Raw genomic sequence first — 25,000 nt, 5'->3', positions numbered from 1 at the left:
TTAGCTGCCCTAGAGAGGAGGATGGAAGAGTATGGGGGCCACAGACGTGTGAATGCAGTCAGCAAGAGATGGAGGGTCTTTTGGTCTCTAATTATCTGAATCTGTTTTGGTTCTTCCTGGTTTAGGTGTCAGTTCCATATTTGTGTCATGGAAGGAATTTGACTAGTAATCCTCCTTTACTTATTTTCCCAAATAGTTTACATCATATTGGAATTAATTGTTCTTTAAATGTTTGGCGGAACTCACTTGTGAATTCATCTAGTCCTAGAGATTTTTTTCTTAGGGAGCTTATTAATAGCTTGTTCAATTTTTTTTTCCTAAAATGGGACTATTTAAGTAATTAATTTCCTCTTCAGTTAATGTGGGCACTTTATATTTTTGTAAATATTCATCCACTTTGGTTAGATGATCAGATTTGCTGCATACAATTGGGCACAATAACTTCTAATTATTGCTTTAATTTCAAACAGAGGATTCTGTATTTGAACCTGGAGCTGATAGGGAGCTACTCAAGTTTATGGGTAAACTCTAGGCTTCAGTTCCTTCCTTGTAAAACAGAGAAGTTGGATTAGATTTTAAAATCATGGAATTAATGCTGGAAGGTACCAAAGAGGTCACCAAGTCCAACCCCATAATTTATGAAAATGAGGAAACAGCCCTGAGAGATAAATTACTTTTCTGAGGTCACCAAAGCAATTAGTGGCTGAGGTCCTCTCTCCTGAGACCCATGGCACCACACTGCTTTCCCAAAGGAGAAGCCGACAGCACCTGTTTTTCCAAGTGGCCTCCTATACGAGTATTAACCAGCCCCAACCCTGCTCAGTTTTTGGAGATCAAACAAAATCCAGTATTTACAGAGTGTATGGTCAAAAACGCAGATGATCCTTTTGGTCTCTTCTCCCTCTGACATACTGTGTCCTGTGTTTCAACATTCATTGTTCTAAAGTCCTTTCCAGTCTAAAGCTTTGATCTTTTCAGGTCCCTCTCTGGACCTGGCATTCTATGTTCCATGTTTTAATATCCTGTGTTCTAAGGTCCCTCTCCATTCTGACACTTTATGTTCTGTATTTGGATATCCTTGTTCTAAGGACCCTTTGATCTCTGTGATTCACTCCTGTGATTATAAGGCCTCCCTTTTGCTGGGTTAGTCTGGACAAATTAGCAGGGTAGAATGAGTTTTTGTTCTTTCTAATAATTTTTTAAAATTTTACTTATGATTGTCACAAATTCCTCCTTTTCATTTTTGTTGATACAAAAAATTGGCTCTCCACTGGTCTTTAAAAATCAAATTGGAAAACTATCTAATTCATTATTTTTAAAAGAAATTAGCTCTTAGTGTTATTTATCAACTCAGTGGTTTTTTCTTTCATTCTTGTTAATCTCTTTTTTGATTTTCAGAGTTTCTGTGCTGATTTTGTTGGAGTTGATTTTTGCTTTTTGGGTGTTATTAATTATATGCAATCCATTGTGTAGTCTTTCTTTTGTTGGTGAAAGTATTAAGAGAGAAACATTTTCTCTACAGGACAGCTTTAAGAGAATCCTCTAGATTTGGGTAATCTCTCTCTTTTGGGGGGGAAGGACTTTTTTTGATGAATTTGTTCTTTGACCATCCCTCTGGTTCTATCAATGACTTAATGCCATTTTGAACAAAGCAGTTCAGGATATACCACAGGGAACCATGTTGCTTGTATTGGCAGAGGACACCTTGTGACCCAAGAGGCCTTTTCCACCTCCCGTTTTTATGACTTAGTAATTTGGTCCAGCACCCTCAACCCTGTGCGGGAATCCAGAGTTCCAGAAAGATGGGATACAAACTGCTAGAGGTAATGAGAAGGCCGTAGGGATGGTAGGCCCAGCCTGGTGGTTTGCAGTGAAATGAGATACAGGCAGATATTTAGAGAAGCCAGAGGCTGCTTTTTTGAGCTCCTCATATTTTAAGGTGGGGTGGGAGGAATTTGAGGCTCTTTTGCAACCCTATGAGTAGGTCTTTGTTTTGCTCTAAGCTGGGCCATGTATCTATTTTATAATTTCCCAAGTACTATTGGGTGTAGCTCTGTCTTTTCAGTAAAAAGCTTTGTCACTTAAAACACACACACACACACACACACACACACACACACACACACACACACACACCACCTTTGATGTGGCTGGCTTTGCAGGGAGCCCAACTAACTCTAGGTGTGCTTATTTTTTCTGTGGGAATTGATGAGGATTAGGGAGAGGATAATTAAGTCACCATTTAGTGGATCTGGTATTTTATATTGCTTTTCAATTTTTACCAACCGTTTAATTCAACAAACCCTTATTATGCATCTACTTGTACAGAGCAGTCCTACACCAATGCTGTGCACATAGTAGGCACTTAATAACTTTTTATTGTTTGCATTTTGTTTGTGCATTTTCTGCATATTATTTGAAAGAAGATCCCTTAAAGAAATGGGGGACCTGTCTAACCTGGAGAAGAGAACGCTATCGAGTCATGACACCTGTTTTCAAGCACTTGAAGGATTAATTCTAGAAAATAGGTTACATGTTTTGTGGTTGGTTCCAGAAGGTTGGAAGGGTCAGCGTGGCAGATTTGGGAGTCTTTGAACAATCTAGTCCCACTTTCTTATTTTTGCAGACAAAAGATTGGAATTCAAGAATATTAGTTGATCTGATCTAAGTCATGTAGATAGGAAGCATCAAAGGAGATATTTGAACCAAAGTCATTTCTCTGACTCTAGAAAAAGTGATTTTCCTCATCAGCCTGACTTCTATCCTTTGAATGGAATATTCTGGGCAGGCATGGATTTCGGAGGAAGGAAATCACAAGATCATTGATTTAGAGCTGAAAGGAATGTTAGGAAAGATCTAGGAAAGAAAGAAAAAAGAAAGAAAGAAAAATGAAAGGAAGGAAGGAAAAAGAAAAGAAAGAATGAAAGGAAAAAGGAAGAAAGGGAGGGTAGGGGGAAGAAAGAGGGGGGGAAGGAAGGAAGGAAAGATGGAATAAAAAAAGAAAGAAGGAAGGAAAGAACCTAGTCAAATAGATGAGGAAAATGCTATCTACAGATACTGAAGGACTTATCTCAGAGTTACTGATTCGTTTAATAGACATCTTGGACACATATCTTCAAAACCAACTACATCATGTTGACCTCCATCCATCAATAGTTAACTAAGATTTATTAATTGCCTACCATGTGCCAGGCACTGTGTTAAGTACTGGTTTTCCAGGATGTGTCATATTTATTAAATTGAATATAATTCAATTCAGTAAACATTTATTAAGTGCCTACTATGTTCCAAGTGCTGTGCTAATTTATGGTTCTCGAGGAAGTGTTCTATGGGTGTGTGGAGAGATAAGCGATGGAATTCTTCCAGGGCTATGCCCCAAATATTTAACCTGTCCCCACTCTCCTTTGCTTCCTCTAGTTATTTCTTCTTTATTCAATTATGTCAACATTATTCTATTGCTATATGAGAAAGCGTTTTGTCAGTCATAGACTCAGATTTTTTTAGAGCTGGGAGAGACCTAATTCAGAGTTTTCTAACCTTTTTGGGTCATGGAATCTTTCTAAGTTTGAAATGTATTGACAGAAGACACAAAGATTGGTTCAGACAGCCAGGGAACAAGGACAGGTGAGCAAGATGATTTGGGGAAGTTTTGAGCCCAATAAGGCATTTACCGTAGAGATCACAGAATGTGAGCATCACAGATTCAGAGTGGAAAGTACTTGGAGACAGAGCGGGCTGGGGCCCACTTGCACTGGCCCCAATTTTTAAATTTTAAATTTACAGTGAGAGCATTTAAACACCAGAAATTGGCAAAAAAACTGCCAATGAGGACTTGATTTATTGTTGTTGATTGTCTAGACTTAAGAAAGTGATGGCAAAAATGTCAATATTGCAGATTCAACTTAGAAGTTTATGTGTTAAAAAAAAATGTCATGTGTACATTTTTCTTCCCAGAGAGCCTCTTATTTAGCATTTGGCAGCACACCCTTGGCTATAATGTTCTATTCAATTCACTAAGTATTTATAAGCCCTTTCAGTTATGCTGGAAACTGTGGTAGGGTGGTGGGGATAAAGAATATAAAAGAAACCCTCCCTTCTCTTACACTTCGGGTGGGGGTGCTGGAGGGAGACCATTGCATCCCAGATGCAGAACTGGGAGGGACCCTCCAGGCCACCTAGTCCAACATCCTCAGGACAATTATATTATTGCCCAATTATATCATGTGACTTGCCCAAGATGACACAAGTAATAAATATCAGTGACAATATTTGAATCTGGCAAGGATTTTTTCCCCCCTCTGTACTATACCTCTTTTCCCCAAGGAAGAAAAAGCCCCCATTTTGGGCGTACGAAATGCTTTACAAATTTTATCTCATTTCTTCATAACTCTGAGGAGCTAGATGTTGTTATTGCCCCCATTTAACAGGTGAGGAAGGGCGGCAGCTGGGTGGCACAGGAGATAGAACGCCAGGCCTGCAGTCAGAAGACCTGGGTTCAAAAGCAGCCCCGAACACTAGCCGTGTGACCCTGGGCAAGTCACGGCACCTTAGTGCCTCAGTTTCCCCATTCTGTAAAATGAGTTGAAGAAGGAAATGGCAAATCTCCAGTTTCATTGCCAAGAAAACCCCAAATGGGGGTTACAAATGGGGTAACAACAATTGAGGAAACTGAGGCAGACTGAGGTCATACAACTGGTGTCTGAGAATGAATCGGGCTCTTTCTATTCCAGCTGTCTCTAGGGTCAAAGGCCAAAGTGACGATGATATGGCTCCTATTTCAAGGCTCCCTCACCCACCCACCCAAGGAGAAGTGATCCGGAGAGCTCGCCGGGAGGCGAGAAGGGGGTCTGTTTCCCCCCAGTCACCCCTGGGCTAGCAGCGGCTTGGTCTATGCAGTATTAGCGTTATCTCCACACGCACCCCCATCCCCCACCCCCAGTATCGCCCTTGCTGGATCTGTTCTTCAGAAAAGTAACGGGAGGACCCGCAGACGCACTCTTGCCTCCACAGGAAATCCTCGGTCAGATTATTTTCCTCTGCTGCCCGACTTCATTATTCTTAGTAGTTCTCCTCTGGCTCGAGCGAGGGGTCTGTTTCAGAGCTGCTTTTTAAGTCTCAACTCCTATTTTTAAAAAGCCCCCTGCCCCAACCCTTCCCCCCCCCCCCTTCTGAGAGCAGGAGCACAAGTTGGCCTAAGGCTCACCCTTAGGTTTAGAGATGGAAAAAATAGAAAAGACTTTACAAGTCATTGAATCTAACCAATTCAATTCAACATTTTAAATATTTTTATTTATATATTTTATATTTTAAAAATTATTTACTGTGTTGTTGGCTTTGTGTTGGCCATAGCCCCTTGCCCTTCTAGTGGCGGTAAATATAACACATAGGTAAACAAATAGACAAAGTAATTTCAGGAGAAAGAGAAAATTAACAACCTTTGGTGAAAAAGGGGAAAAAAAAAACTTGCTATGTTATTTTGAAAGATGAGAGAACTCAGGCCCATTGAGGGGAAAAAAAGTGATGAAGTTTTCCGGATAATAAATGGGGGGCCCTGCATTTAAACCAAATTTCCCTCTAGACTCTAGATTCAACAAACAACACTGTCTCTGAATTGTTGATTATGACCTAATGTGGGTTCAAAAATCATCTTTGCATGTATGAGGGGGGAAGGTTTGAGTTCATTGGAAAAAGCTTGGGAGTTTTAGCGGGCTGTCTGTCAGCTCAGGCTGGCTGTGGCAGCCCAGAGAACTAAGTGGTCTTCAGGTGAGGGAGCTGCCTTCTGGTTCATTCATTATAGCTAGACTCAAAGGCGAGTCAGGAAGACCCGAATTCAGATATGACCTACGGGCTGTGTCACCCTGTAAGTCACCTTAGCTTCCTCACCTGAAAAGTGGGGAGGATAATGGCCCCTTCTCTCCAAGATGCTGTGAAGACCACATGAGATAATCCAGGTAAAGCACTCATCACAGGGCCCGGCACTTAGCAAGTGCTACAGAAAGGCTAACTATTATCCTTATTCTCACTGGTGTGACCTCATTGGACGTTGGTTGGAACAAAATAACCAGAATCTCCTCACTCTGTTAGAGCCCAGTTACAGTGTGTCCGACTGGCTGATCAGATCAACCTGAGCTTGGAGTACCCGCCACAGGTCGGACTCAGCCCCCAGAACACTTGAGGTCGCTTTTCCACCGTCCCTCTGACTCTCCTTTGGTCAAAAAACCATACTATTTTGAGCATTCTTTACTCAGTTTTAGGAAGAAAATTCCTCAGCCTGAGAGTCTCCAGAGGAGAGAGATTAGACTAGTTTTTGACATGGGAGGATCAATTGAGTTGGAAAATGGTTAATTCTGGAAAGAAAGGACTTGGGACAGATAGAAAGGTCAGTTTAATCACGTGGAGGGCATTGAGTTCAAAAGTGGAGTTTGCCTAATTCTGCTAGAGGGTAGAAGTTGTTAAATGCATTCCCTTGGGTGATGGAGGGTGGACTAAGCAAAGTCATTTGCCAAATGTGCTACAGTGGTGATATTTTTAAGTTACAGACTGAAATGGCCACTGTGAGGTCCCTTCCAGTGCTGAAATCCTGTGATTCTATGAAATGTTCAAGTACTTCCTGTCACTGTCCACTCTCTCTCTACTCAAAGGCAAGAGACATCTAACTTCAAAATTCAGAATATTTGAAGTAGTTAAAATAATTATCCTCTCCTCTTTCTATTGAAAGGAAGGCTTGGGGAGGGGGACCAGAACACAATTTGAAGGACATTGTGCGCAGCCTTAAAAAATGAGTAGAAATCTGTATTTGTGTCCTGGCACTAGTGCAGGAGGAGAGGTGTGATCAGCAGAGGTATGTTTATAGCTGTTACAAGGGAACCTCTAATTCCTGTCAAATCTCCTGAGAAATAGCTAGTCATCACATCTCACAGGCTGATGGCGTCTGACTGGAAACCCAGGAACCAGGAAACTACACTTTTAAAAAATGTGGAATCCTATCCCATTCACTTATAAAGTTCTAATTTTAGGGATTTTTTTTCTCTCCCTCTCTTTTTACTCCTCAGAATTCTACTTCTGCTGCTTAAAAAAAAAAGTCCCCCATGCAATGTCTAGGTCAGAGTTTAGAATAACTTTCCAGCTATTAAGTTGCTATTCTATCACTAAAATGATGGACCAGGGCTCTGGTAAACAGCCAAAGGTTCAGGGCATGAGGGTCAGCAGTTGTCAGGACATTAGTGAGGGATGAGACCCAGCATAGAGGGCTGAGTTTAGAAAGTTTCTGAACTTGGGGAGGAGATGGGGTGAAGGAGAACCTGCCTTTTCAAACATGCAGCAGGCTTTTAAAATTGATTTTTACTTTCAGGTGGTTAAACTGAATATGCTTTTTCTAAGAAAAACGAAAAAAAAAAAAACAAGAAAAAAGGAGAAAAACAGCTCCGCAGGAAGGCAAGTTAGCCATTCAATGAGACATACAAAGGAACGTTGGTTGGGTTAATCTAATAATACCTTGTAAAATATTTATATACAGCTTCCCTCTAAGAAACTCAGTGCTTTGCAGACATGAGCTCATAATTCTCAGCAAGAGCCTGTGAAATATGAAGGTGTGGACAGGCAGGGAAATCAAGGCACAGAGCTCTTGCCAGCAGTAGTTACTTAAGTTCTGACCTTTTAAAGAAATGATTGTTGTGGTTGTATTTTCAGTTAGTCATGTCCAACTCTTTGTGACCCCATTTAGGAGATTTCTTGGCAAAGATACTAGAGAAGTTTGCCAAAGCCTTCTCTAGCTTATTTTACAGTTGAGGAAACTGAGGCAAACAGGGTTAAGTGACTTGCCCAGGATCACACAACTAATAAATGTTTGAAGCTACATTTGAACTCAGATCTCCCTGACTCTAGGCCTGGTACTCTATTCACTGTGCTACCTAGCAACAGCCAAAACAAAAATGGATGATGATTGAACTTGACTGAGACTGAGCTATTACCCATCTTGTTCTTCAATTCTGGTCCTTCATATTTGGAAGATACAGGTTTCTCTTAGTGTATCCTCCTGTATTTTTATTAAATACAACTGTAATCTTATTTATTTGTGTACATGTTATAACTCCCTACTGGATTGTAAGCTCTTTATAAGCTCGTATTGTTTTTCACATTTACTTCCCTTCTAATCTATCACTTCCTAATAAAAGGTAATTATTTAATAATGTTTGCTAAATTGAAAAAAAACTATTTGCTAGCTTGTGTTATTAAAAAAAATACATGTCTCATTTTACTGCTAGGCTGTAATCTCCTTGAGGACAGGGATCAGATCATTTTTTTTCTTTGTATGTCCAGAGCACTGCATAAAGTAGGCAAAAAAAAAGTTCTTTTGAATAGAATTGAATAAAGAGATAGACTCTTGGTGAGACTGTCTAGAACCTTTTGGGTATAGTGGGAGAGTATAGTCGTGTGTACCGATTCCCTCTCACCCCCTTTCCTGCTTTTATCCACCGTGAAGAAGTAAAATAGGTGCTGAATGTGAATTCAGAAAGTTCAAATCCAATTCTGATACTTAAAGCTGTGTCTTGCTTTCCACTGGACTCTGAAGGACAAAGTGATGGATGATTTTGTGCAATTCACATGTTTGTCAAGATATTTGAGTGATATTAGTTCTCTTCATGAATGATGAACAACGAGAATAATCTTTGTGAACAGGAATAAAGTCATGCGACTGGTGAGTCTGTTTTCTCATCTTTAAAATGGGGCTAACAAGGTAGGTGATGTTGTTACTCCATTTTACATTTGAGGAAACTGAGGCAGGCAGATGCTAAGGAACCTGTCCGGGGCTTCACAACTATTGTCTGAAGCCAGGTTGTGTTAGGTCTCTTTGATGCTATCCAATATTCTGAGAAATGCCCTAAGTAAAAACAAGCCAGCAGTAGCATGAATAATGCAAGTCAGCTCAGTTTTTCAGCATCACAAAAATTAAAAGACTCCAGCTTTTGTCAGAATTCACCCCCATTTGGGGGAAATATAGTTCAGTAAAGTAGATTTATGTGGGTCTATCCAAGAAGAGTTTGGAACATTCCTTTCTGAAGGACTCTGGAAATAGGGGATTTAAGGCAATCACGGTTGCCTGGGGTACTTGCAATAAACCCCACTCCGCCATATTGCACACCAGACCTTGAAATCCCATTGCTGTTCCTTTGATTGGGATAGGATTTCCTTTATTGAAGACAGATTCTCAAGCAAAGAAAACCTCCACCAACTTGCATTACAAAAATAACATACCTTTGCCCCAATAACCTGTTTTATGAATGAATCACCTTCTTCATCTTTGGGGTGTGTGTTCCATGTCATTATTAAGGAGGTGGGTTTTGGGGGGCTGTTTAAAGGGTGACTGTAATTCATAAGGTGTGATCTATTATGGGACATGAAAGGCTTTTAAAGGCAACATGGGGGGTGCGCCTTATATGTGGGCGTGTATTTAAAGTTTCATACTATGGTAAATGAACTCATATTTAGTAGGGCCGAGCCTATACTATTAGTAGATTGGCCTCTGTGGATTATATTTAGTTTATAAGTAGGGCTCCAGTGGTTGCCTAAGTATATTCTTTAGCAAGGCTGCTTTTTTTTTTCTCCCAGCGTGGAATAGTGGATAGGATGCTGGACTCAGAATCAAGAAAATCTGGGTTCAAATTCTGACTCGGGGATTTCCCTGGCAAGTCACCTGGTCTCTCCTCAGCATCCTCAGCTGTAATATACCTTCCAGTCTATATTTCTCCAATCCTTAAGGCAGAGGGGACTGTAGAATGAGAGCTGAAAAATACCTTAAATGTCACCAAATCTAACTCTTTTATTGTATAATTGAGGATACTGAAACTCAGAGAGGGATGTATAAGAGTGTTACTTATAGCTAGTAAGTATATAGGGTAGAATTTGAACCCAGGCTTCTGACTAGCTCCAAAGGCCCCTTTTAATTGAACCACATTTCCTTAAGCACCAAAGGTCCCTTGTTTCCTCCCCTAGCTTGCCGCTTCCTGCAAAGCTCATTCCTGCAGTTACTCCTTAAAAATCATGTCAGGGTGATGTATACATCTTGACTGGGTTAAAGTATGGGAGGAAGGGGCATTGAGGCAGCAAAGGGATGGAGAATGTGACTTTGTCTGCAGTGTCTCTCAGCTGTCCTTCCTAAAGCCACCCTCACCCCTACCCCAACTTTCTGCCCTACCCTATTTACCACATTCTCCTCCTCTCTCATTTCTCTGCTAATCAAAACCCGTTCACGGGAAATGATAAATATATCAGTGTGTGTAGGAATGCATTTCTATTTGCCTTGTAGAATATTTTAAAACAAAAGGGACCTTAGTTCCATTCTCTCCTTTCATAGATTAAAGAATTTAGCCAAGGCCACAGAGCAAGTTGAACGGTATAGCAAGGATTATAACCTAGTAATATCTGGCTTAGTTTAGCCCAGAAGCATTTTCACTATGGTAAGCCACTTCTCCATGTTAATGGTGGATAAAGGTCTTAAACCAAATGAATGAATCTCTAACTGGAAATGAAAGCAGTTGGGGGAGGTTTGGGGAGGTGGCTGGGCTACATTGAAAATCTCAGAGACCCCCTCCATCTGTTCCTGACGGGCATTGATCTCTTATTACAGAACTAGTACAGCATCTTTTGAGAATGGTGTCCTGGAAAAGTGCATTTTAACGGAGGCGTGGGATTAAGCCTTAGGGAGACAGTTCCAGGAGATGGTGTCCCTGGCTAAAGGAAGGAAGCTGAAAGGAGGTGGAAATGAATCAAAACCAAACTATTTTGACTTCACATTTTTGATGATAATTAGTCCGGTGCTCAGGGCATATGGGGAATCGGGGCCCAATCTTACCTAATCCAAAAAACATTAATGAAATGTATGTTATGTATGTCAGACATGGGGCCGCTGGACAACATCACTCCCTTCAACACCCTGAAATACACAGGAACCAGTCTAAAATGTAATTGGGAAGCATTTAACAAAATAAATAAAAATACTCATAAGTAATGTTAATATGTGGTTTTCTAAGTCAATATGTGGTCTAGGAATTCTTACGTATGGTGTAAAGGGCATTTAGATGGCACAGTGCATAGAGAGCTCTGGGCTTGGGACTGGGAAAACGCATCTTCTTAAGTTAAAATCTCATCTCAGACGCTTCTTAGCTGTGTGATCCTGGGTAAGTCACTTAACCCTGCTTGTCTCAGTTTCCTCATCTGTAAAGTGAGCTAGAGAAGGAAATGGCAAATCACTCCAGTTCCTTTGCCAACAAAAGCTCAAATGGGATCACAAAGAGTCAGACATGACTGAAAAATGCCTGAACAGCAACCAAAGAACCCATGTATTTGTGTTTGACACCACAGTCTGCAGTGTCAGAGTCAGAAAGACTTACAGTTAGGCCCTTATTTTGATTTATGACAGTGGAGCTCAGCACTTCGCCTCTCAGCGCTTTAAACACTTATGAATCAACTTTAAAAAGCATTTATTAAATGCTTACTGTGTGCAATGCACTGTGCTAACCTCTGGGATAAAAATATGTGTCCTTGCTCTCAAGGAGCTGATATTCCATTAAAGAGGAGAAAACACACATAGGAGGTTTCAGGTGAAAGGGAATAAACAAGCATTTAGTAAGTGGCTGCTCTATGCTAGTCACTGTCCTGGGAGCTAAGGTTATTGTTGTCAGTGTTGTTAATTAAATCTTTGATTCAGTCCTGTCTGACTTTCCATGACCCTGTTTGGGGTTTTCTTGATAAACACACTGGAGTGGCTTGCCATTTCCTTCTCCAGCCCATTTTACAGATGGGGAAACTGAGGCAAATGGAATGAAGTGACTTGTCCAGGATCACGCATCTAGTAAGTGTCAGAAACTAGGTTTGAACTCAGGCTGCCCAGAAGACAGGAGCACAAATATTCTGGAGGAGGTGACATTTTATAATTATGACTAGGATTTAAGGTTTGCAAGGTATTTTGTTATTTATTATCTCATTTGATCTTCTCAGTAGCCCTGAGAGGGGTTATTATTATTATGCCCATTTTTACTGATGGAGAAATGGAGGCAGCCAGTGGTTAAAGGACACGCTCAGGGCCAGACAGCTAGGGAATTTCTGAAACTGAATTTGAATTCAGGACTTCTTAACTCCAGGTCCACCATTCTTTCCATTGTACCAACTCAGCTGCCTCTATCCAAAACAAGAGGTATGGGTAAAGGGGTTTCTATATCAGAAGTTCCCTATGCTGGTGAAAGAAGTCTTAATAAAAAATACAAATCAACATGTTAAACAATTGACTTACAAATATAAAGTAAAAAACAGCTGCCCTCAAGGAAGATGTGATGGGGAAGTTTAGCTTGAGAGAAAAAGATTTAGGGGTAGGGTGGACATGAGAATTGTCTTTAATGTTGAGAGACAGCCATGTAGTACGGTAGTGTCATGCAATATATGAACTGCATATTAGAAAACCACATGTTATATGTTGGACTACTTGCCATTGAGGGGAGAGTATGGGAGAAGGGAGAAAAACTGGAACACAAAGTTTTGCAAGGGCTAATGTTGAAAAATTGTTCACGCATATGTTTTGAAAAATAAAAATCTTTAATAAAAATAATAAAAGAAAAAAGAAAACCACATGTTAACATTATCTGTGTTCTTTTGTATTTTTATTTATTTTCTTAACCATTCCCCATTGCATTTTAATCTGGTTCCTTTGTAATTTAAAGTGTCGGAGGGCACATACTGTTTACGTTTGACAATTCTGATGTAGGGAATTCATTCTAATTGGCCTTAGAGGCAAGAATGAGAAATGACAGGTAAAAGCTTTAGAGATACCTGATAAAATTAAAAAATAACAGCCTCCCTCACAATTGCAGCTGACCAAAAGTGGAATGGTCTGTGTGGGAAAGCAGTGAGAACTCCTCATTGGATAGGTTTAAGTGGAGCATGCATGAGCATTTTGAAAGGGGCTATTGCAGAGAAGAGAAGGAAAAGGCAAACTGCATCTTTTGCTAAGGAAAATCTCACGGACAGTATGGTCCATGGGTCACAAAGAGTCGGACAAGACTGAATGGCTGAACAACAACAGTCTCAGAGAAGTTACCTGCTCACCTACAGACATCTCAAGAGTTTGCATCTCCTAGGTGAAGAGGACTTTCCAACTGATATTTTGTTTAAACCGACTACCTGGCCATAGGGAGTTTTGGATCTTCCATTACTTCCCCCTCCAAGGGGTTATGGGAAATGACCATTACTTAGAAGCTTTCCCTAATGTTCCAGGTAGGGATGCTAGTGCTCACCTTGCTAATTTAAAGCGCAAAGGGGGCATCTTGGGCTGGCTTGCTGATGTCTTCTCCAAATGCATTTCCATTCCATTCATCCCCAAACTACAGGTCACCCTCAATCAACTAAAGGACTTTTGGCTCTTCAGGCAAAATCGACTTTGGTTCCCTGGCACATTCTTGAACACAGTTCAAACTCACAGGATTTCCCTAAAATGAGTAACTCCCTGGATGCTCTGAGAAACACTGTGACTACTGAAGGGGATTAACATAGCCAGAACAACATGGCTCCAGTCCAGAAAGAAAAATGTATGGCCTATTTTTTTTTTCAAAATTGGCTCAGAGTCTCGGGAATTCCATAATCAGAAGCATACACACTCGGACGGTTTCAAAAGCCCAACACCCACCTCAGCACAACCTGGCACAGGTTCAGAGAAACCAGCCCCTTCTCCTGTCTTCTGTGTGGAATGCAAAAGCCATATAAGACTTCCTGAGCAGATGACGAGGGGAGGAGAGGCCTCTGACACTCACTGTCAGTGAGATGGGCAGACAGTCTACGGATGGCTTCCCACTCACTTCTGTATGCTGTTATTTCATGGCATGCCGAATTCCACAGAAATTTCACTTGGGGCCTGATTCCTTTTCACCTTCTTATCTAGGCTTTTTTATTTTTACTGGTCTTTTTTTCTTTCTCTGAGTGTGTGGGGGTGTGGATGGCAACGGGCAGGATTGGTCAGGCTGGTGCCCAGGGGGTAGCTAGGGCTAGAAACAAGCAGGCACCCAAGCTGCCAGGGATCAGAGTGAGTCAAAAGTCTGGGAACCAAGGAATTAGTCCAAGAGGGCCAGAGCATCTGTGCTTCTGAAGACAAAAGGAAGCAGAAGCCCGGAACAGGAATATTAGTGTGCATGTTTTATAGTTTACAAATTTTTCTCATAAGGGTAATTTTATAATATAACCCGTTGTGAGCAAAGTGGATGATGGAAAGTGCCATTTTTCTCTGTGGAAGCCAGGACTAGAGGGTGATAGGAGATGCAAGTTTGCAGGTTGGGGAGCCATCTCCAGGTGGAGATCCTTTGGGCTAACTGATTGCAAGGAAAAGTCACTACTAGTCTAAAATGAATATAATCACAAGCAGTTGGAGCTTTGTCTGACTCACTAACTGGAGTAAGGAATGCTGATCTGCCTGCATAGGATTTGCTGCCACACTGAGACACCCCCTTTCCCCCTTCTTCCTTTTCTTCTGCTCCCACCCCCGGACTTACTAGGATCACTTCCCTAGCAGAGTTTCTTGCCCTCTTTTAACCTTGCCCATCTGCGATCTGTACCTTTATAAAGGATTTTGTCTCCAGATAAGGATAAACTGATTCTTATTGTGTTGGGGAGAGAGTTTGCTATAAATGAGTGGACTACACAAAGGGGAAGCATCCCGGGTTGGACCTAAATTTTTAGATTTAATCGTGATCTGTACTGAAGCTCTCTCTCTGGAGACACAAAGATCACACAGGATCATAGAGTTAAAACTAGGAGAGCCTAAAGATAATTAGATCCAAACCCCAGATTTTACAAGGGGAAGAAATCAAGGTCCAGAAAGATGAATTATCAGAGATAAGACCAAAAAGGGTCTCCTAACTTAAGTTCAGCACTCTATTCACTATGTCATGCTACCTTGAATTTAGGCATTCAGCAGCAATAACTCACATATAATTTTTATTTTGGGCCATGTCTGTGATTTCTTTGTTATTGGTATCTCTGTATGAGAAAATTCCCTTTATTAAATGAGATGAGCATTTGCTCGGCAGCTTAGAGCTATAGGTAGAATACTGAAGGTAGGAGTGACTCATGTAGGGTCAGATAGCAAGAGGATGCCAAGGGAGAGACTAGAAAATGCCTTTTGCATTTAAGGCTTGCCCTTTATACAACCACATGCTGCATTACATTTTTTTAATTTGTTTTCCTTTCTAAGAAATTAAAGTTTTTTATTTTCAAAACATATATATATATGTATATATATATATATATATATATATATATATATATATATATATGTGTGTGTATGTATACGTTTTCAACATTGATCCTTACAAAACCTTGTGTTCCAAATTTTCCCTTTCCTCCCATCCATTTCCTTAGATAGTAGATAATCCAACATATGTTAAACATGTTAAAAATATATGTTAAACTCAATATCTGTATACATATTTTTATAATTATCTTGCTGCACAAGAAAAATCAGATCAAAAAGAAAAAAGCGATAAAGAAAACAAAATACAAGCAAACAACAACAAAAAGAGTTAAAATATTTTGTTGTGATCCACACTCAGTTCCCGTAGTCCTCTCCCTGGGTGTATATGACTCTCTATTACAAGATCATTGGAACTAGTTTGAAACATCCATCAGAACTGATCATCATATAATTTTGTTTCCCGGTGCATTATCTTCTTACAGTACTTTTCAGGCTTATCATGTACTCTTCCCTCCCCATGAATTAGGTACTAGGAGAAATATTACCATTTCCATTTTCCCCCATTATTTCTATTATTTCCATTTTCCCCATATTTATTTACTTATTTTTGGGTGAGGCAATTAAAGCTGCCTTGCCCAGAATCACCCAGCTAGGAAGTGTTAAATGTCAGATCCTCCTGACTGCTGGGCCGGTGTTCTATCCATTGTGCCATCTAGCTGACCCTTCCTCCCCATTTTTAAAGACCTCCTGACTTGACATTGAGTTCCCTTTCCGATGGCTCCGAGGTGGGAGTAGCTTGAGGGAGGAGAAACGCCAAAATGACGTCTGTCCTCCTCCCTTCCTGGGCCCCAGATGTGCTCTTGTAGGCAACTAGGAAATGTAAGGTACCAGCTGGGCTGGAATGGAGACAGGATGCAGGGTTAGAAGAGAGCTTCTTATAACCAGTAATAGGAATGCCCGCATTGAAGTGAGAAAGGCAACTTGTCCCATGCAGCCCCTTGGGATCCAGATGCTGGCTGGCTAGGATTTTCAGTATCCGAGCAGCAGTGAGCAGACATTCTTTCATGAGGGAACTCTGGAAAAAAAGGCAAATTGCTTTGGATGCTTTAAGTGTTTTCCTCTGGAGACCTCCTGGCCTTGTTGGAGACTCAGGGAAAGTCATCCTGCCTTAGTAAACGATGCTTTGACTCAGTGGCTCTCAGGTTTCTGTGTTTCTCCTAAATCTCATTTCCAGCACAGAAGACCACTGGCTAATGATACTAATCTGCAAACATGCCGTTGCATCCTTGGGCACAGCTGGCAGAGAACAAGTGGAATAAGACTTGGCTTTGTCGTCAGCCCTGTTGGAGAGATGGGGATGGGTCACCTGGGACAATAAGGCAAAAATCAAACCAGTCCTTCCCAGGCTCACTCTTCGGATGGAGATCACAGCTAAAATTGCTTCCAAGACTGATAATAGGCTTTCTAACAATGCGAAGGGCTCTTCTCTCTAGCAGGGGAGGTAGTATGGAACTCCTTTGAGGTGTAGGGACTGTGGAGAATCTAGGTCATACATTTGCTCCCAGTATTCATAGAATGTCCTCTCCCTCCTCTTCACCTGTTAGATTTCATCTTATTATTTAAAGACCAAGAGAGGCCATCTACTTGAAGCTTCTTTGTTTTAAAATGAGAAAATTGAACTTGACTGCTCAAAGTTACAAGGGTAATAAATATCAGAGATGGGATTAGAACACAAATCTCCTCTGACTGCCACTCTATACCAAAAGTGTACCCTAGAGACCCCACTCAAATAAGTACCAACTCTCCCAGGAAGCCTTCTCTGATTTCTGTAGTAGATGATTCTCTCTTTTAGGCTATCCATAGCCCTTTAGTTTCTTTCTTTCTTTTTCCCTGAGGCTGGGGTTAAGTGACTTGCCCAGGGTCACACAGCCAGGAAGTGTTAAGTGTCTGAGGCCAGATTTGAACTCGGGTCCTCCTGATTTTAGGGCTCGTACTCTATCTACTTCATGCCTATTTACCAGATGCCCCTCTCATATTCTTAAAATCTGATGTTATGTATTATAGCTATCTTTATCTTAAGATGAGACAGCTGCATAGCTCACTAAATAGAGTGAGAGAGAATTCAGAGACCTGAGTTCAAAGCTGATCTCAGATACTTCCTAGCTATGCAATCCTGGGCAAATAATTTAATCCTGCTTGCCTCAGTTTTCCCATCTATAAAATGAACGGGAGAAGGAAAAGGCAAACCAAGAAAACCTCAAATGAGTCAGACATGACCTAAATGAAGGAATAACAACCAAAAACTATGTCATGGGCAGTTATTTGTCCAGTCCTGCACAATACTTAGTGTGATACATGGTACACAGATTTTGTTATATGAATGCTGAAAGGATCAATTTCTTTAAGTTGCGCAGCTTTTGTGAATACATTTATGTGCATTCAATTCTATTGATTAGAAGATGGTAATAATATTTATTCCAAAGCTATACACTAAATTCACCCATGAGTCACAGCGCATTTGTTCCAATATCACAGACTAGATCTTAGTCAAAGGATAATAGGATCCCAGATCTTAGAGGCTGTCTTGTCAAATCCCCTCATTTTAGAGATCAGACTAATTAAGGATAAGCGACTTGCTGAAAATAACACAGGAGCTAAGGGTCAAAGGTATTTGGTCTTGACTTCAGACAGACAGACAGACAGACAGACAGACAGACAGGATGCTCATCATTGTAAGTTAGACTGAAGTAAGAAGGGTAACAGTGTGCAATGATAGAAGGAATCATTTTATTTCTCACCTTCTAGACCCAGAATTTGAGTCCTGTCTGTGTCACTCATTAGCCATCTAAGCTCTTGGGTGAGGGAGCTCATCTTGTCTCTAAGCTCACTCTCCCTTTTTTCTCAAATGGGAGAAATACCTACATACACTTACATACTTATATTTGTATGTATCCTGGCTGTGTGGTCCATCCAAAGTGTCAGAGTCTACATGTGTTTGTATTTAGGTAGGTATTATGTGTGAATATATATACATGTACATATGTACGTGTGTTATATGTCTTGGTTATGAACTCTACTCAGAATATAAAACTACCCTGTGCAGATATAGTCTGTCTTGCCTTATGGTGTCTCAGGTTCAGTCTTTTTTTTCATTTGTGTCCAACTCTTTGCAACACCATTTGGGGTTTTCTTGGTAGACATACTAGAATGTTTTGCCATTTTTTTCTCCAGTTCATTTTACAAATGGGAAATTGAGGCAAGCAGGATGAAGTGATTTGTCCCTCCCCCTTTTCTCTCTCCCTTCGTCCTCCCTCTTCCTTCCTCTCCCTCCCTTCAGCCTTCTCTTTTTCAGTACATTTGTACACAGATATACACACATATACATTCACATGCATGTTCACGCACACAAGGCATACATATAAATATATATATTGGAAAAAAAATCTGAAGCTCATGCTTACAAATGATGGGTCAGTAGCATTACAGTTAAAAAAATCCTATGCATAAATTAATTTGGGGTTTACAACAGACATTCTGGACACACTTATTTAAAGAGAGAACACAGCTTCACGGAAGTTAACTTGCCCAGGCTTACGGAGCCACAACGCTCCAAAGTCAGGATTGAGCCAGTGCTCCCTGGTGCTGGGTCTGGGCAGTTTTTGTGCTCCCCTACTTTGCCTTGCTTCAGGCCTGAAGGTCTTAATGAATCAGTGTTTTCAGCTTGGCTTAAATATGGCAGCACTGGTTCCTATTCATTCTTCAGGTTATCTTTTATCTACCGTCTTTTGTTGGAGAGGAGATGCTTCACTTGGTGGTTCACAAGGAAGGAAGTCAATTTTGGTCAAATTTCTAACACCTAGATGTGAAAGATGAGGGTAGTTTGCAAGTATCAGATAAGTAGAATAATTTTTCTTTTAAAGATAACTTCTCTTATTACATTTTTTCCTACTTTACAGTCATTTCTTGGAACTGTAATGAATGTCACTGATCTCCCCAAGTCTCAACCTCCCATGTCCTCTGCTTTTGACAAAGAAAAATAGTTAAGTAAAATCACCCAAAACAGTGACTTTACCTGAGAATGTCCCCGGCCTTTTTGCTGAGAAGAAAAGGGAGGTATATTTCACCGGCTGTTCTTTGGGACTCTTACTGGCTTCTCATTTACCCGGAGGGTGACTGGCTTCCCTTGCATGAGCTTTTCATTTACATTGATGTTCTGAAGTCATTGGTCCAAGGATGCCCATCAACATCAGAACCAACAAGTGCTGTACAAGATTTCACATAGTTGTAGGAGTGGGGTACACCCCAGAAATGAGCATCATGTAGAAATATACAAATTTATGTGTAATATACTAAAATATATAGAGAGAAATATATAAATTTATTTAAAGACTTATATGTGTATATATGTATATCTAGATTTATATGCCTATATATTTATACATATGTAAAATATATAAATGTATTTCCATATATAGATAGGTAGGTAGTACAGTAGATGAAGTGCCAGGCCTAGAGTCAAGAAGAACTGAATTCAAAACTGGCTTCAGACAAGATCTATGTGACCCTGGACAAATCACTTAACTCTGTTTGCCTCAGTTTCCTCATCTGTAAAATGAGCTGGAGAATGAAATGACAATATCTGTAAAAATAAATAAATAAATAAATAAAAAACCAAAAACCAAAAACTAAAACATCCCAAGTGGGGAGCCCATGAAGATTCAAACATAACTGAAACCACGGAAAAACACCAGCTTTATGTATACATATTATACACACATACATACACACACACATATATATATATATATATATATATATATATATATATATATATATATATATATATATATATATATATATATTTCAAGTTCTGCTTCTTGATGGAATATAAGAACACTCTATTTCCAGATCTCACTGTTTCTCATGCCTAGAATGCGCTACCTTTTCATCTCTACCTCCTGGATTCCCTGCTATCTTTCAAACCTCAGGTAAAGTCTCATATTCTGCTTTCCTATTCTTGCAAAATCTTAGGGCCTTCCCTCTGATATCAGTTCCATTTGCATATTTTTCCATTGTTGTTTCCCCTGTGACTATAAATTGCATGAGAAAAGAACCCGTTTTTGCTTTTTCTTTTGTTATTCAGTCATTTCAGTTGTGTCTGACTCTTCATGACCACATTTGGAGTTTTCTTGGCAGAGATGACACTGGAGTGGTTTGCCATTTCCTTCTCCAGCTCATTTTACAGATGAGGAAACTGAGGCCAACAGGACTAAGTGACTCCAGTGTCTCATGTTTTCTAAATTCCTCATATCCACCATTTCTAACCAAACACTTCTGTTACATCCATATACCAGCTCGTTCATTCATTTGTCAATAGTGAGAACTCATTTGTTTTCTAGTTCTTTCCTTCCACAGAAAGTGTTGCTAGAAGTAATTTAACATTGCTCTCCTTGGGGTATATGCCTGGCTGTGGAATCATCAGTTCAAAGAAATAGTAACAATAATGATAATAATAACAGTAGATGACATATCATCCTTTACGATTTTCAGAGCACTTTTAATAGATTATCTTATTTGATCCTTACACCATCCCTGTGAGATTGTAACTATTTCACAGATGAGGAAATGAGGCTGGGGGTTTAATTGAATTGATCAGTCATGTAGCTCAGGAAGGATCTAAGAAAGTGTAAATCCAGCACTCCATTTGCTGTCCCACCTGGCTGTCCTCTCTTTGGTCCCCTTGTTGGGGAGTCTTCTCCAAAGAATCGGAACCCCTAAGTCATGGTGTGAGCATCTCGGGCTTCCTTCCACTTTGGGCCCCTTAGAAAACGACATTGCTGAAACCTCCCGAACCCTCTCAACTGGACTCTCAAAGTGGGACGTGTTTGTGAGTATATTAGTTACCTGATAATCTAAATGGCAATCACAGTCACAACTCATAGTGCTGTCTGACCAATGGTCCTTAGAGGAAGGAAGGTGTATTATCCCCATTTGACAGATGGAGACTCTTAGGTTTGGAAGTTTGGGACTTCTTCATGGTCCCAGAGCTCCACAGTGTCAGAACTGGGTCTCTCTGTCTCTGTCTCTCTCTGTCTCTCTCTCTCCTCCTCTGTCTCTCTCTCTCTCTCTCTCTCTCTCTCTCTGTCTCTGTCTCTGTCTCTCTCTCTCTCTCTCTCTCTCTCTCTCTCTCTCTCTGTCTCTCTCTCTCTCTCTCTCTCTCTCTCTCTCTCTCTCTCTCTCTCTCTCTCTCTCTCTCTCTCTCTCTGTCTCTCTCTCTCTGTCTCTCCCCCACCCAATAGGAAATAAGGTTAAGAGGGAAGATGGAGGTTGAGCAGGAAGGAGGACAGATTAATGATCTGAGAGCTGGGTTCCTCCCCCCTCTCCTGTAGTGTCTGCATTTATAGCGAGCAGGGTCGGCAATTTCATGAAGAGATATGGGAATTATATCTTGGTTTGAAATTATTCTAGTAGTAATTTTGGGAGCCTTTAGGGGATAGTCAACTTAAGGTGACCCCTTATCTCTGAGTACTTTCTGTGCTTGGCCTGAAGTAATTCTTGATTATTCTGTCTCTGTCATGTGCCCTAAGAGAAAAATGAAGGTGATTATTGGAAGGAAAGACCTGTTTTACCTGTTCAGTCTCAGATGGGAGAGTTTATTCCATTGTAGTTAAGAAAAATTATATTCCCTGCTGTTGGGCAAGTGATAGTAATAAAATTCTCTGTACTCTCCCTGGCTTAACCATACCTAGAGTATTTTGTCCAGTTTGAGGTTCGGGAATTTGAGGAAGATTATTGACAAAAGCAGTTTAGTGTAATCAGAAAAAACTTAGGATCTGCAGCTTAAGGTCTGGGTTCAATTTCTGACTCAGCTACTTGATTATTGTTGCTTAGTTGTTTTTCAGTCTCATCTGGCTTTGTGACCCTTTGGGGGTTTGCCATTTCCTTCTCCAGCTTATTTTACAGATGAGGAAACTGAGGCAAGCAGGATTAAATGATTTACTCAGGGATACACAACGAGTAAACATCTGAGGCCAAATGTGAAATCAGGTAAATGAGACTTCCTGACTCTAGGCCTGGTGCTCTATTTTTGCACCTCCCAACTACTTAATTGGCCTTACATAAATCACTTCATTTCTCTGGGTCTCATTTTCCTCTTCTGTAAAATGAGGGGGTTGGACTAAATGCCCTACAAATCTCTGATCCTATAATCTTGGGTAATGTTCAAATCACCTTATGTCAGAGCTACAAAAGACCTTAGGTATCCTCTAATCCATTTTTCCATTTTAAAAGGAAGGTCCTGAGTCTCAGAGGAGTTAATTTGACCTTAGGCAAGATACTTCCTTCTCTGGGACTCAGTTTCCTTATTTGCAAGTTGAGGGGATCCTTTCAGCTCTAAATCTTATGCTAAACGGGAGTATGGGCAGAGGACAGTAGCCCAGGTGATAGACCTGGAGACCCATCAGAGAATGAATGGAAGATCCTTGTTTTATTTATTTAATTTTTTATTAAAGCTTTTTATTTTTTCAACATTGACCCTTACATAACCTTTGGTTCCAAATTTTCCCCTCCTTACCCCCATCCCCTCCCCTATCTGGCAGGTAGTCCAATACATGTTAAATATGTTGAAATACATGTTAGATCCAATATATGTATACGTATCTATACAGTTATCTTGTGCAAGAAAAATCAGATCAAGAAGGAAGAAAAAGAAAAACTGAGAAAGAAAACAAAATGCAAGCAAATAACAGAGAGAGTGAGGATGCTATGGTGTGTTCCACCCTCTGTTCCCATGGTTCTCTCTCTGGTGTAGATGGCTCTCTTCATCACCGCACAAGGGGAACTGGTTTGAATCATCTCATTGTTGAAGTTCTGTCAGAACTGATCATGTACAATGATCTCCTGGTTCTGCTCATTTCACTCAGCATCTGTTCATGTAAGTCTCTCCAGGCTTCTCTGAAATCATCCTGTTGATCATTCTTACAGAACAATAGTATTCCATAAAATATGCTTATTTTAGAAGGGAAAAATTGAGTTGAATTGTGAAAGTGAGAGAGGAGAGACAGAGATAGAGTAGAGAGAGAGAGAAAGAGAGAGAGAGACAGAGAGAGAGAGAGACAGAGAGAGAGAGAGAGAGAGAGAGAGAGAGAGAGAGAGAGAGACAGAGAGAGAGAGAAAGGAAGAGAGAGAGACAGAGAGAGAGAGAGAGAGAGAGAGAAGGAAGGGAAGGAGGAGGGGAAGGAGAAAGAGAAGAGAAGGAGAGAGAAGGAAAAAAGAGAAAAGAGGAGAGAAAGAGAGAGTAGAGCAAAAGAAAGAAAAAAAGAGAAAAGAAAGAAAAAGAAAGAAAAGAGAGGAGAGACCTGAGTCAGAGAGAGAGAAAAGAAAAATAAGGAGAAAGAGAAGGAAAAAGAGGAGAGAAGAGAATGAAAGAGCAGAGAGAGAAAAAAAGGAGAAAAAGAAGAAAAAAGAAATAGAGGAGCAGAGAAAGAAAAGAAGGAGAAAGAAAAAGAAAGAATAGAGGAAAAAGAAAGAAGTGAGAGAAGAAAAAACGAGAGAGGAGAGAATGAGAGCAGAGAGAAAGAAAAGAAGAAGAAAAAAGAAAAGAGAAGAAAAAAGAAAGAGGAGAGAGAACAGAAAGAGAAAAAGAAAAAAAGAGAAGGAAAAAGAAAGAATAAAGAAAGAGAAAGAACAGTGAGAGAGAAGAAGAAAAGAAGAAGGAGGAGGAGGAGGAGAAGGAGGAAGAGGAGGAGGAAGAGGAGGAGGAAGAAGAAGAGGAGGAGGAAGAAGAAGAGGAGGAGGAGGAGGAGGAAAGGAAGGAAGGAAGGAAGGAAGAGGAGGAGGAGAAGCAGGGAGAAGAGAAAAGAAAGAGAAGAGAGATAAAGAGAGATGAAAGGGGCAAAAAGAGGAGGAAAGAGACGGAGAATGTCTGGGCTGGAGGAGGAACGTGGCAGGGCTCCAGTTGGGTCTGGGGCCTCCTGCTGTCCCTCTGAGACCCTCAGGCCCGCCTCCTGCAGTCCCAGGCCGGGCAGGGCCGGCCCTTGTCGGAGCAGCCGGGGAAGCAGACGCCCCCAGGGATGCTTCTTGTGGCCAAGCCTCCCGCAGTGGCCCCAGGGAAGGGGAGACCTCTCGGTGCCACAGCTCCCAGCCGGGCTTCCTTGTCTACCAGGCAGAGATAATCACCCCCACCTGACAGGGCTGTCTGGAGGATTTATTAGTTAATGCTGGGAAAGGGCTTTGAAGATGAGAAATCCTGCCTAAGTGCTAATATAATTACTCGGTGTGCTGGCATCGGAGCCTGGGAGCTTTTTGCTGACTAACGGCAGGCCGCGCTCCCAGGGAAGGGGCTCTCTGCTCGCCTCTGGTCTTTGAGCCTTCCCTCCAGCCTCTCAGGGCAAGGCCCGTAGCACGCTTTCAGTTTCATTTTCTTTGTCGCCTCTGCTTTGTTAGGGACAGTCACTGAGGTGGGCTTATCTTTATCCTCTGGTTTCAGCTACTCCCCTGCCTTTCCACCTGCCCACATTTCTGTCAAAAACACTCTCAATGCTTTTGACCTAAAATAGGAAATACTTTCCGGCAGTTGGGAAGCCAGAAAATCATAGGAGGGACCTCAGAATCATGCATGTGAATCTGATTCTCTATTCTGCTAATTATGGACCTTAAACAAGTTATTTCTCTGAGCCTCAGTTTCCTTTTCTGTAAAATGAGGCCGTTGGATTAAATGTCCTCTTCAGTCCATTCCATCCCCAACTCTCTGATCCTATGTCTCGTTCA

General features: G+C 40.9%; 1 protein-coding gene across 2 annotated transcripts in view; it reads left to right on the top strand.

The window, feature by feature from the left end:
• Positions 1-25,000, top strand: part of LOC141566347 (uncharacterized) — a 105,939-nt gene that overhangs the window by 19,251 nt on the left and 61,688 nt on the right. Inside the window, exon 2 of one of the 2 annotated variants that reach the window (XR_012489286.1) lies at positions 19,189-19,540. The exons of the other annotated variant lie outside the window; for it this stretch is intronic. The gene's annotated coding sequence lies outside the window, so the exon portion shown is untranslated. Of the gene's footprint in view, positions 1-19,188; positions 19,541-25,000 lie in introns of those variants that run through there. 2 annotated transcript variants of the gene reach the window in all.

The sequence above is a fragment of the Sminthopsis crassicaudata genome, chromosome 4 (assembly GCF_048593235.1).
Source record: "Sminthopsis crassicaudata isolate SCR6 chromosome 4, ASM4859323v1, whole genome shotgun sequence".
Taxonomy (NCBI): Eukaryota; Metazoa; Chordata; class Mammalia; order Dasyuromorphia; family Dasyuridae; genus Sminthopsis; species Sminthopsis crassicaudata.
This window is presented reverse-complemented; position numbering and strand designations above follow the sequence as displayed.